The following is a 13,538-nucleotide window of genomic DNA, read 5'->3' as shown; positions in this document are numbered from 1 at the left end:
TCATAGTAGACATCTTGAGGTATTAATCTTTCAAGTCAAAAGACGGAGATATAAGAACCTTATGTAGATCTTTTTCTCTCATATTCTTCTTGTAATAATGTAATTCACAGTCGCGAATAATGTTTGATTAAGTCTCATAAGGAACATAATCAAATTCGAATACTGATGCCTTAAAAATTTATGATGCGCAATGAATTCGTTTCGTTGTATCTCATGAAATTAGATGGTAGTTTTATTCAATCTTATGTACATATAATTGAAAAATTAAACAATTGCTCATGGTCGGCAAGATATTTTTCAGATCGACGTATTCATAAGAAGATACTGTTAACAAATTTCGCCTCGTTAATTTTTTTCCACTATATAAATAAAAATAAAATCTTGTACCTATTACTATTATTAGGAAACATATCTATATATATATATATATATAACTAATGTTAATTACCAATTGTAAATAATGTTTATGAACATTGTAAATATAACTTTCATAGATTTCAACGTCATTGTTTGGTTGATACTATGTAGATTTAATTTACAAAAAAAAGTCAATTATAAGAAATATGGAAGAAAAGGCAATCTTTTCATTTAACTACAAAATAGCTTATAATTATAATATATAAATTCATACAAGAATATAAGCTATACGGATGCATGCACTGTCAGGAAGTGAGATAATAAAATTTTCTGATAAACGCGCGAAACGACTCAGCATACGTACATATACACAAACGAATAAAGTCCCTGCATTTAAATCCACGTTTGCTTCTTTTTTGTTTATCTCCTTGCATTACATCGTTGGCTGCATTTCATGGTCCGAACACGTAACTTTACGTTCTTTTGTCTGTTTTATGCGTTCTACCGTCGACGTTACGCCATATATTACGCGTAGAAAACAATATTTTACGTTCCGGATAACTAGAGTGGAGTACTACCTCTACCCCTATTCATTCCTAGCAATCTCGGAAGCTCCAAACTGAGCAGAATGAAGAGAAAGAGAAAAGTGACTAAAAAAAGACTGCCAAGTTCGATGCATTTGAATTCCAGCACTCCTGAAAACAACCGATCCAAATCAATTTCTGTTTCAAACTGCAATATGGGGAATGTTCGTGGCAATTGAAAAGCGTTCAATATCACACGAAAAACTAGTGTTCGAGAGATTGTATAGAAGATAGATGTTTTAATCTATTTCTCTGTCTTTTTTATCCGAATTGTACTTTCAATTACAAATAAATATTCTTTTGGATTTGAGGATTAAAATCAACGAAGCAGAGAAATTTTCGCGGGCCATTACCATTCTTTCAACATCAGCCTGTGCCTGACTTCATAATTCATAAGACTCTTTTCCTCTCTATTTTGCTCCGCTTTGCTCTGCTCTGCTTTTCTCTGCTCTGCTCACTTACCCTCCTCTCGAGCGTCCTCGCAGTCGCCGGAGTTTTTACGGCAAACTGCCTCGCGCGACAGTTCTTTACACGCTGGTAAAGGGAAGTTATTTGAAATTACGCTAGGTTCCCTATTATGCTGGATATACTAAATAATTGTCAAGAGAATAACGGTAAACGCACAGAGGCATTATGTCTTTAAGAGTATAAGTTTTTAAGAATTTTTTGTATAATAGTATAACAAAAAAGAACTCTTTTATTTAACATTTAATATTTAACGTGAAATATATATATATATATATATATATATATATATATATATAAATCCTTTATATGACGTTAATAAACTTCTCAATTAAGGGAAAATGAATCATGAGGATTACCTTTGAAAGCTATTGATCAGTCCTTGCATTTATGCTTATGAACGTATAAACTCGGCTTGCAAAAAATGAATATAGACTTTTAAAGGACTGAAAATATAATCGATGGTATTATACGAGAAATGATACACATGTAATACACGTGACATAAAGATATATCTATGTTTTTTTACATGCATTCACCCATACATACGTACATATATACGTACACCTGAATTTACATATACATTTTCGAAGTTATGCGAATGCGAGTGAAAATTTCCATCTCGGCGATTCAATTTCTCGGCGATAGCGTCGCCCTCGTCTCCAACCATCGACGGTTTCGCCGCGAGCTAAAAAATGAATCTTTATTCGTATTAAGCTTTCGTCGCACTTGCCCGCGTAAGCACACGTGCATGCTTCACGTTTTTTACTTGGTAAAAAAATTTCATTAAAGTCGCGTTCGTTGTCGTCATCATCGTCGTTCTCCTTCTTCTCTAGCATTTCCTTTGGGTAAAAGAAATTTTTCAAGAGTTCGAAATGCGTTCTGAAATAATTGCCGAAGGCTAAAAATCCAGAGAAACGAAATTCGAGAGTTCGTAATTTGATAACATTATTGTGATATGTAATAAAAATAATTTTATATATTCTAAAGATGGTACGTATTTTCTCTCAAACTACTCTAACCGTTCATCTCTTTTGATAATTATCACGTAATGATTTTATAATATAAATCTATACTCATATAATAAATGTACTTTTCTTCGCTATATAAAAAAATACAAGAAAAGCTTTTAAATTGAAGTGAAGATATCAGTGCGTGAATTAAAAATCATTTTTATCTTCTCTTTCTTTTTTTGTCTTTTAGAACATTAAAACGATCTTCGTAATCTATTTAAAATAGAGCATTGATATATCGATCAACGCAAGTATGTCGGTACTGCTAGATCAATTTGCATACCGCGTCGATCCATAAGGAGGAAAGATCGAGGATGCGATGTTAATTAAATTGAGCCATCTGGGAGGCTCTCTTCAATTACGAACTTTGCGGATAGCTCCGGCTTACAACGACCTGGATGAAGTAGAGAAATTATAAAAAGAAGGGAAGTTGTGGCCTAGATTTTTAGCATCATCCGCCACACTCGAATTATACTGATATGAGTACAGCTATTTAAAGTGAGACTTTACATGAGATATATTATATATATATATACATATACATATATATACATATATATATATATATATATATATATATATATACATATATGCACATATTTGCGTATGGTAGGTATGAGTTTCTGATTATTGGGAAAACGTCGAGAGAAAAATTGTCGATCGTTAACCGCCCACTTCACCATTCTACGACGTAATGCGAGATGTATCGGATAATGTCTATCCATCTGTCTATGAAAATGTCCTGGTTCGTGTTTCGATATAGAAGTAGAATAAAAAATGTATGGGGAAAAATGGACAAATCGCGACGAGAAGTTATTGATTCTCTGAAATCGATTGTACGCCATCAGTTTTGTGTGAGCTTTACGCGAAATCGTTTTGTCCGTGGATATTAATTACTTTCACCGTTCCTGTGGTGTATTTAACAGAAAGAGAGAGAGAGAGAGAGAGAGAGAGAGAGAGAGAGAGAGAGAGAGAGAGTGAGAGAGAGAGAGACATCGATTGTGAGTACGTTCGCGAAAGTATTCTATCGTAAATAAAGAACATGATCGCTGTAATTAAAATCAATAACTTTCAATTTTGATTAATATACATATAAATATTCGTTGAATTTTATTTGTTATAAATCGAGAAAAATGTGTTTCTCATTATTGATGGAAAATCCATCTTTTTCGTTGACGTCTGTAATGGATCAGCGATGGTCTCAAGATCCTTGGTATCCAATTTATGCACCAACGATGAGTGCATAAACCTGAAAGGAAAGGTTAAGTAGAATACTTCCTTAGAGATATATCCTACAAGATCGTACAAAGTCTCCGGCTTCTTTATGGCTTTCTGCAGTAGTACCTTGGGAATTAAACTAGTGATACTAGGAACGTGCACTAAGAAAAACGTTATGTAGAACTCTTCACGTTCACATTGTATAAAATTTATTCTCTGGGCCTTTCTACATTGATTAAAAATATACCTAAGTATGTAAATACAAATATGAGAATTCAAGAATTTGTACTAAGTCTATAATCGATTAATTTCTGAAATTAAATGTTAGATCGTTTAATGAAGTAACTGAAAACGATTGAGATTTATGTAAGTGACGATACGAGGCGTCTAAGAAACTCTGGTCGATCGTGGTATTTTGAAAGGACTATTAATTATACATTCGATTCGCTCCTCGGCTCTTTCCTGGTTCACTCGATATATATATATATATATATATATATATATATATATATATATAGAGAGAGAGAGAGAGAGAGAGAGAGAGAGAGATACATAGATACATAGACAGATATAGAGAGAACAAGTGAGAGAGAAAGAGAGAGAGAGAGAGAGAGAGAGAGAGAAAGGGAGAGAAAACAGAGACCCTTTCTTTTTTTCTCACTCTATAGACGGAGTCCGCGTGCAACTTCGATGATTAACAATCTGGTAATATAGCGTATAATAAAAAGGGAGGAAGGTCAGGGGAGGATTCTTATTACGTCGTATTGCGCGTTTACGATGCAGAAAATACAATGCAAGCATCGCTCTATAGAAAGGAGAAGCTACTTTTCCATGTAACATTCATGAGAGGAGTTTAATATTTAGTTTGGTTTCGCAGAAAACTCGGAAGCGCTTGATTAGGCAATGCCATCGAAACGACGGTTAAACGATCCAAGCGATACCTTTTGCCACGTAAAATCGTACCATCACCATCGTCACCATCACTACTACCACTATAGTTATTTTCGACGCCTGTTGTCTGCTCGGCGAGTATGACGCTTTCGTTGAAATTAAGTGAGCCTGGTGGTTTAGCCGAAATGCTACTCTTGGAAAAGAAGTAAAAAAAGAAATAAGACAAAACAATACTCCCCCTCCTCATTATCTTTTATCGCATACTTACATCGTAAAATAAGATAGAAGGAAGACTGCGAGAAAAGAGAATAAAGGAGTAAAAGAGATTCTAGAGTCTTTCTTTGCTATACAATTTTCTCGAAGGGAGCTCCTTTGTGCCAGCGATCGACCGTGAATGACATTAACACGGAATTTCAGGAGACTCTAGCAAGCTTCTCTCTCCTTTCCTCTCTCTTTTTCTTTCCCTCTTTACCTCCTCCATCACTGCAACTTTGTCTACGCGACAGCAATTTCAGTGTTCAGTGTTGAATCGACCAAAGGTATTCCTAGTCCTTTATATCCTTTTAAAAAGATTTTCTACGCTTTAATGAAAACAACTTTACAGAGATACTAGTACTAATCCATCTTTTTGAACTCGTTTTCCTTTCTGCAGTCATAGAGACGTCTCTCTATTTCTTTCTTCTTTTTCTTCTCTCTTTTCTCCTTTTCTTCGTCTTCTTCTTCTTTTCTTCTTCATACCTACTCACCAATTGGTATAACGAAACGAAGGCAGCTTCTGCCCGTTGCTCTTATCCCCGATCGAGCTTTTATACGAACTCGTTTGAAGTCGTTTCGTCTATCTCTCAAGTGCCATTCCGTACAAAGCTGTGCTGTCGTTAATAAAAACGTTTATAACGTTAGCCCCATTTACCATTCTATTTCAACCTTTAGAATTCTCTTTTTTTTCGAGTGATCGGATGATTTATTGCGAGTACCGATTTTATATTTTCAGGACAAGAGGTAACGGCTTGAAGTCGATTGTGGTTCTTCTATTTCCATTGTTATAAAGTTTCATTGTTATAAATTTTCTGTATAATAATTAATCGATGATGTATCAAATTATCATCGGGCAATAAAATTATAGATAAGATCGAATTCGTATTATACAAATTAATATAATTAATCTATGATCTTCAAATTTTTCTCGAAAAAAACTTCTTTATCATTATTTTTTCTAAGATACCTGTCATTTTAGAAATGAGAGAAGTAATATACCTTCTACGTATATCTATATGTTGGAAAGGAAGCTCGCTTTCAGAAGTGATTCATGTATGGGAAAATCTGCCGACGAACGTCCATGCTTTGTGGATAAACCGTGTCTCGTATAGCGAACACGATACAGGACGAAGTGGGTGGTAGTAATTCGTAGAAGGGAACCGTTTTGGTCGAAGGAAGACGTACGATATCGAGCTTTCATGGCTGCATGACTCTGATACATCCTATTGGAGTAACGGAGAGGGAGAGAGGGAGAGAGAGAGAGAGAGAGAGAGAGAGAGAGAGAGAGAGACGGACAGATAGACAGATAAACAGACAGAGAAAGAGTTAGATGACAATGAACGTGTTAGAGTTATAAATATTTCAGTCGGTCGATCCTTCGAGTATCGTGTTTTGGTTTATTGTGAAAATAGAAACAAAGACAGAAAAGCGATTTAAAATCGGATCAGTATCTTTTCTCGAAAGAGTCTCTTGTAGAATAACCTTATTTCGAAGTAGTACCCTTTTAATATACCTATTTTAAAGCGTGTAATACGAGCTTTGGCGAATCAACTCCAATTGCGTTTATAGTGGGATCTCCAATAGCGGGAGATTCAAAGGTCATAAAGTAGGAAGCACAAGGTATCTGAAAGGATATGAGAGAGTTGCTGGTAGTACTACCTCGCACGTTGGTCCATCTAATTCAGGATAAATTTCGCGAGATACCAGTTGGCCCAGGGCAGCAGATACGTTATCGCTCGTGGCCTCCCTCCGTGGACTCGCTAGTGTGAGTAACATTAGCAGGAGATACTGCACGTCGCCGTAGCAGCAACAGCACCGAGAGGTTACATTATTCCGTGTGCTAAGCAAAGACGAGCTTGGTACCATCGTGAGAGTGAAACAGAAGGAGAGGGAGAGGATCGAGGATCTGGCTCGGTTGTCACAAGCCGCGCCGAGTGATCTATGGCTCTAATTAATGGCAATCTCTGGAGGGTCCTAGCTTTCCACGTGGATTTCAATTATCTCGCATCGGTCTGCTCGGACCGTCCAGTAAACCGATTAAAGTTTTTGCGATAGGGTTGTGAGAGCGTAGTTCGCTCCCTTCTATCTGTCCTTCTGCTTCCGGCACATTCCATGCCTTTCTCTCTTTTCCATTCCCTTTCACCTTCTATATCTACCTTATCGACCTATTTCTATCTCTTTCTACGTCGAGGACAAATAAATCGATTTTCCTTCCTCTCGTCAGCCCACCTTCTTCCGTCCACTTCGTGCTTGCAATTTGCCTCATTTATAGGAGTAATACCGATCGAATAATAATTGTCCCATCCTTCCGAGTCCTCGATGGCGTAAACACTGTGCGATAATTCGAACGGATGTACATATGCAACATAAGTGCATGAGTATATACAGCTTGAGTATATCTCCTAAATGAGATATGTAAATGTTGGCAAATAGGATCTAAGACAAATTTCAAAGTTTATCCTTTATTCTTTGTTATAATATAAACAGTTTTAAATATAAACTCGAATGATTCTAAGATAAATATTTCACTCTTTATTTCATCGTAAGTATTATTTCGAAATTCAAGATGGTATAGAAAGAAAGGGTAATTAAACATTATTTTTAGATCTTTTTGTTTTCTTTTTTTGGATCTATATCCGTTAGTCTTACAGTAGAAAAGAGACAGAAGAAAAACTCGGTAGTCGGTAGTCGGCAGTTTGAGCGGATTAGAGCGAGCACTCATGTTTTAGCTTGAATCCAAGTTGATCCCTTGTTCGAATTATAGTCTTATACAATCTTACCCTTCAGATCGATGATCTTTTTTTTTTTTTAAATTTACGTTTGTCTACATACGCTCGTAAATGTCTAAAAGATCCTTTATTTCCCAAAAATACACTTTCTCTTAAATGATTTTTTTGCAAAGATCACGTGATTTAAATTAATCTTTATAAGAACAAGGAGTGAAATTGCCGTCTATTCTCCTTCAAATTCTAATTCGATTTTGTTAATTTGGTTCTGTTTCACTTGGATACGTTCAAAGCTTTGACCATCGAGTCGTTCGCGAGAATTCGGTAAAAGCGTTTTCATTATCAGTGATCCTAATTTCGAGGGAACACGTTAACTCGGTTAGCCATTATCAGTAATACTATTCGTGAGGAATATAATTTCCCGAGACGACAGTATTGGGGAGAGTCTCGAGGCGCCTCATAACAATAATCGTGAGTAGATGCGTGCGACGTGTAAACTCGTCGATCGAGCACTCGGGAAATTTCCATTGATCAGTCTCTCTCTCTCTCTCTCTCTCTCTCTCTCTCTCTCTCTCTCTCTCTCTCTCTATCTATCTATCTATCTCTCTCTCTTAAACATTTCACTTGCCTTACCTGATTATAAATGCATATATTGTGATATATGCGAATCGAAATTTACATGAAATACATAACAAAAAAAATATTCGAGTTCAATTATAAAGTTTCAATATTTGGTATACGTAATACGATCCAGTATGCGTAATGGCAACTATTCATTTACTTCGTTTATTAGTATGATGCTGGATATAATAACAAAAAATTAATATTTTTCGTTATCGTCGAAAATGATTTTTCGATTTTTTACATTCTAATTTCGAATGTTAATATTTATTGTTGCTAAAGGGACTTTGGAACTATATCGAATTATACGTGATTCTTACAGTTTCTTAATAATTTGAACATGCACGACTGATACGAATCGATTGATCGAAATATCGCGAAAACATTCATTTCTCCTTTGGTTTATCATTATTATTCATTCCTTTCACACGCGAACGCATTGAATGCGATGTTCGACGATCGGGACGTCGAATTGTTTGATCGTTGTATAATTTCCTGAAACGATGGGTTTTCGAGAGACGGTACCAGTGTCTCTCTTACCTCTTCTCCGTAGTAATAACAGCGAGTGTGAATATTCAAGTCGTGGCATCGATCAAGTTCCCAGAGAACTATCGCTAATCAATGCGATGTATAGCTCTTGTTTTAACACTTAATAGCACTTTTTAAATCGTTATAGACAATCTCTTGTAGAAAAGAGAAAAAGCAATTTTCAAGCAAGCGTAAAAATTGACCCGAATTTCGCCATTGCAACGAAGCAAACTGTTCGAATAATAACGTTGAAATAGAAATTTTTATAATCGCAAAATTATTATATTTTAAAACAGCTATATCTTTTCGATATATAATATTCAATGAAATTTTCAATTGATCGAATTTTGTTTTGAATAATATCAATGTAGAACGGTTCAGTTATTGATAGCTTGAAATTATAATCGGTGGATAATTTGACACGACAACGGTGTGTTTATGATAGATTCGTGAACGTGTCGTAATAACGATAGCAAGTGGACGCGCACGCGTTGCATCACCGATCGAGTACCTCCAACAGCCCATCATCAATCATGCAACCAGGCGATGTTTCGTAAAAGTACGGACAGGGCAGACAGTACACGCATATGTGTGTTGGTTTATATATACCAACGACCTTCGCCATTTCGAATTCTCTTTTTGTATGTAGATGTATAAATATATGTATATGTATAACATGAAAGTATGTACATATAGATAGCATATAGGAGGCTTATTTTGATGGAGAACGTTGATCGTTATCGATTATTATTACACACTCGTTTAACGCGTTTTGATGCAACCAATTTTTCTCTTTCATCGTGAATATCACGATGTGCTCATAAGGTTTTATTCATCCTTTCTATTGTGTAGATCAAAAACAAAAAAAGAGTTGTGAAAAATAAAAGGAAAAAAATGAATGATTGGATTACTATCCTTACGTAGCAATATTTCGAGGAAGTTTTTATTTCGAGCGAATAATTATCTCTCACTTTTGTCGCGTTTCGATTCGAGGAGATCTTGAACGGGGTTGATAAATTGCTCGTGGAGAGTAGAGGAGTGTGAAATCCCTCGTAGCACTCTCTCAAGCGACCTTGCCAGCAAAGATACGTATCTACATACTTAGGTCCTATAAGAGGGGAATGAAACTTACTAGTCATTTGCACTTCTGCTGTTCGGTATAGCAACCGGGAATAAAACGACCGTAGACGCTTATCGATAGATTCGTATGGAAGTAATTTAACTCGGTTGGTTTGCTTGCTGTAAAAGCTTTTTAGTAATCTATAAGGAATGAAGTCAATAATAAATTTAAATGAAATTAAAAATAAATTGAATAAACGAACATTCAGTATCTCCAAATATTTTATTGTCAAAAATCCTTACGAAAATTTAGAGAACGTTCAGAGAAACTCTTTCATTTGCTCGAAAACTAACATTCACATTGACGGCGAAAAGTAATGAGAAAAGAATAAGGAAGAAAAAGGAGAAAGGAACGAAAGGAGAGGAAAAGATAGATATATGGATATTGAAGAAGCTCTTCGTGGCTTTTCCATTGCCGTCGACCTTGGCACGAGACTCCAACAGGCTTTGCTACGGAGGCAACCTCCACAGTATCCGCAATGTTCCAGACGCGAGCGGAAGGGGAACGTTAAAACACCTCGATCGAATCCGGCAAGCCGGCAGGCATGGGAGTCTTTTTCAATTCAAAGGGTAAATCGCGTCGGGAGAGGTCCGCGGAATGAAGCGTCGAGATCTGGAGCACTGAGAGTGAGAGAGAGAAAGGAGAATAAAAAAGAGAAAAATAAAGAGACAGAGAGAGAGAGAGAGAGAGAGAGAGAGAGAGAGAGAGAGAGAGAGTGGTAGGGAGAATAAAAATAGAAAGCCAAAAATAGCGCGTTGATGCGATGCAGCTGCCGTTCTGTTGCGCCAACTTTTTTTTTCTCTCTCTCTCTCTCTCTCTCTCTTTCTCCCTCGCACACTTACCAATGCCTATATGCTGGCTACACGAACAATTTTTCTTCCTGTATGTTTCCCGCCCGTTTTGTTTGATCCTATTCCCTTTTTCTCTCTTCCCACCATCTCCAGTTCCACCTGTCGGTTTCGCAAAATCGCTTTTTCGAATAGTCGCATCTATAAAACCAAAAACATGTTGCTTCGTGTCTCTCACCTACCCGTGGAGGGCTGTGTAAAGGGTGGTTGGGTAAGGGAGAGACAGAAACGTAGGTTTGCACGGTCGTTTTGATCGAACCAATTGTGTAAATTCCTGACCATTGTTTCGCGATGCTTTGTATTGTTGTGCGTTCGTCACCCCTCAACGATAGTGCCACCCTCGTCAATTTGTCTTTCTATCTCTTCTTCTATTTCGATTTTGTAGTATATTTTGTTGTGATTGTCGAACTACGACAAGTGTCGTCGTGGGAAGGGTGCGAGGGGGATGAAGTGTCTCGTAGAACGAGGAGGAGGATTGCCTTGTTGGAAGGAAAGCGAAGGGAAGAAGAGAGGACGAAAGATGGCTAGGAAGTGACATTCAGGACAATTTCGCGGTCGAATAATCGCGCTTTCGGTATCCCTTGTTACCAAGTGGAAATCCGGCGACTCTCGCCTCGTCTATTCCTCCTATTTCATCCCTTCTCTCTTCCCATTCTTCTCATGCTTCTACTTTCGCGAATACTGTAACTCTCCGGAACCACCTTCGCACCATTAAAGGATGAATTAGCATGTATCCGCTGGAAGACACAATAGTTCGCTTGCAAGATACCATCGATCTTTACGTCGTGTATGTCTATGCGCGTCTTTGTGTATGTGTATATGTATGCGTGAAATACAAAACATACTAGTGATCTTTATTTTAAGTTAGAATTTAAAGAAAGTTGTTTAAATTATCCAGAATAATTATGCTTTTACAATATTATCTTCTTCCCTAAATAGAATTTATGTAAATAATAGATAGACATCTTGAAACAGACGTTATGTGATTCCGATCAAATTTGGAATATCTATGTTTCCTAACTGATGTGACATCATTTGTCTAGAATCAAGTCAAAAATGAATCTCATAATCAGATTAACAAGTAATAATATAGACATGTGTCAATTGCACATAATCTAATTTCAATGTCTAGTTGAGCATGCTGAAAATAAATTTGGATATTTTAAATTTATCTTCTTTCCTTTCATTAGAGAAATAAACTCGTCTTGAAGGTTAAATAATTTTGAAAGCACCGCAGGTATATATCAGTACCACCTAAACCGGATATTAACTTGTAGCGAATCGAAAAGGAAGTCAGAGGAGCGATCGTGCGAAGAAAATACGAGGAGAATTCGTAGACAGCTTTCTTTCTTTTCTTCTCGCAAGCTTTCGCTCTCTCGAATCGAAGAAAAATCCTCTTTAGAGAGATTACAAGTCACGTTTTCTGATGTAATAAAAGTTCCATAGAAAATTTTCTTTTCATGATACCAGTATCACGGCAAAATGTCTGATAAAATGTAGAAATAATCGTAGAAAAATCTCTTTCATGTATGATTTAGCTCTTAACTTTGCTCCCTATCATTCTCATGTCGGATATCTCGTTGGCATAAAGTAACGAGAGATTATGTGGTACCTACCAAATTTGTGCAGTGATTTCTCTTTCTCTCGTAAAGGACAATTTTCTTTGAAACCATAAAAGTAGAGGAGCTGTCCAGACGGTCCTGACCATGTGCACGGATTAATCTTTCGTCTTACCATCCTTCTCTCGCCATCTGTCTGTTCTTTTCTCTTCCCTTCGTTGTCCTTACCTAAGTAAATTTACCTAAGCAGTCAAGAATATTCTCTAGAGAGCAACTTACGAGAGCAAGTACCGACAAACGAGACTAATGAAATTAATCGATCTTTCATAGCCATCTATGTTTTTTCCATTCTTTTTCGAGTTCACCTTTTCGATCTTATATTTTTCTTATTAAAATTCTCGACAATTTCGTCAACATCGTATTTGTTCAAAGCATAATATTATCTCGGGGGACTCTTTAACTACAAATGTTATAAAAAGTAAGCTGAGAATAACGAAAGTCTTAACTATTCGTCTCTCTCTCTCTCTCTCTCTCTCTCTCTTTGTTTTTCTGACTTTCTTTCCAAGCGATATTTTTGTTTCACGTTACTCACGCTTTGTAATTTTTTGTTTATTTCTTTCTTATTACTACTCTCACACAGATTGGGTAACGATCGAAATTCCATAATTTACAGAGCGTCCCTTTTCGTTCTCGCCCCTTCTCGATTCGGATCGTTGCAGAAGCAAATAGTCTGAACACCGAACGTAGAAAGCACGTAGTCGCTATAAATACGATATAAACAGGTAGAAGAGGGTGGAACGCGTAATCATTAGAAACCCGTTCAATTTTCTGCAGTATTCTGTGAAAAAGGGAGGGTAAACTCAATTTTCGCTTTTGCTCTTGGCAAACCGACGACCGAGAATGTCGAAAAGAGAAAAGTCGAGGTAATAATCTAAATTCGGTTGGAGTTAACGAAAACTAGACGGGACCAGGAATGGGCGAGGAAAGAATAGGTGGGAAACTTCGAAAAGGAACTTGGAAATTACGACCCTTTTTCCGTTTGGGATAGCTACCAAAAAGTACGAGAACGACACTAGTATTTGAAACAGTATAATAAATATCGTTAATTAACAAATATTGTGACCCACCCCTTTTGCTTCTAACACGATGAGAATAGATAGAATTAGGGTGAGTTCTTGGGAATAAAGTGGCAATTAAATTTAACTGAAATCATCCCGGGATTCGTGGCATTAGCCTTAGAATGTTAAACCCGCTCGAAATTTATGGACCGGGAGTTACCTTTACGAGTTCGCCGTGTTTCCACCTCGAATGTCGAGGCCATACGAGTTCTCTGACCTTATATACCACCTACCA

The sequence above is a fragment of the Vespa velutina genome, chromosome 2, assembly GCF_912470025.1.
Source record: "Vespa velutina chromosome 2, iVesVel2.1, whole genome shotgun sequence".
Taxonomy (NCBI): domain Eukaryota; kingdom Metazoa; phylum Arthropoda; class Insecta; order Hymenoptera; family Vespidae; genus Vespa; species Vespa velutina.
This window is presented reverse-complemented; position numbering follows the sequence as displayed.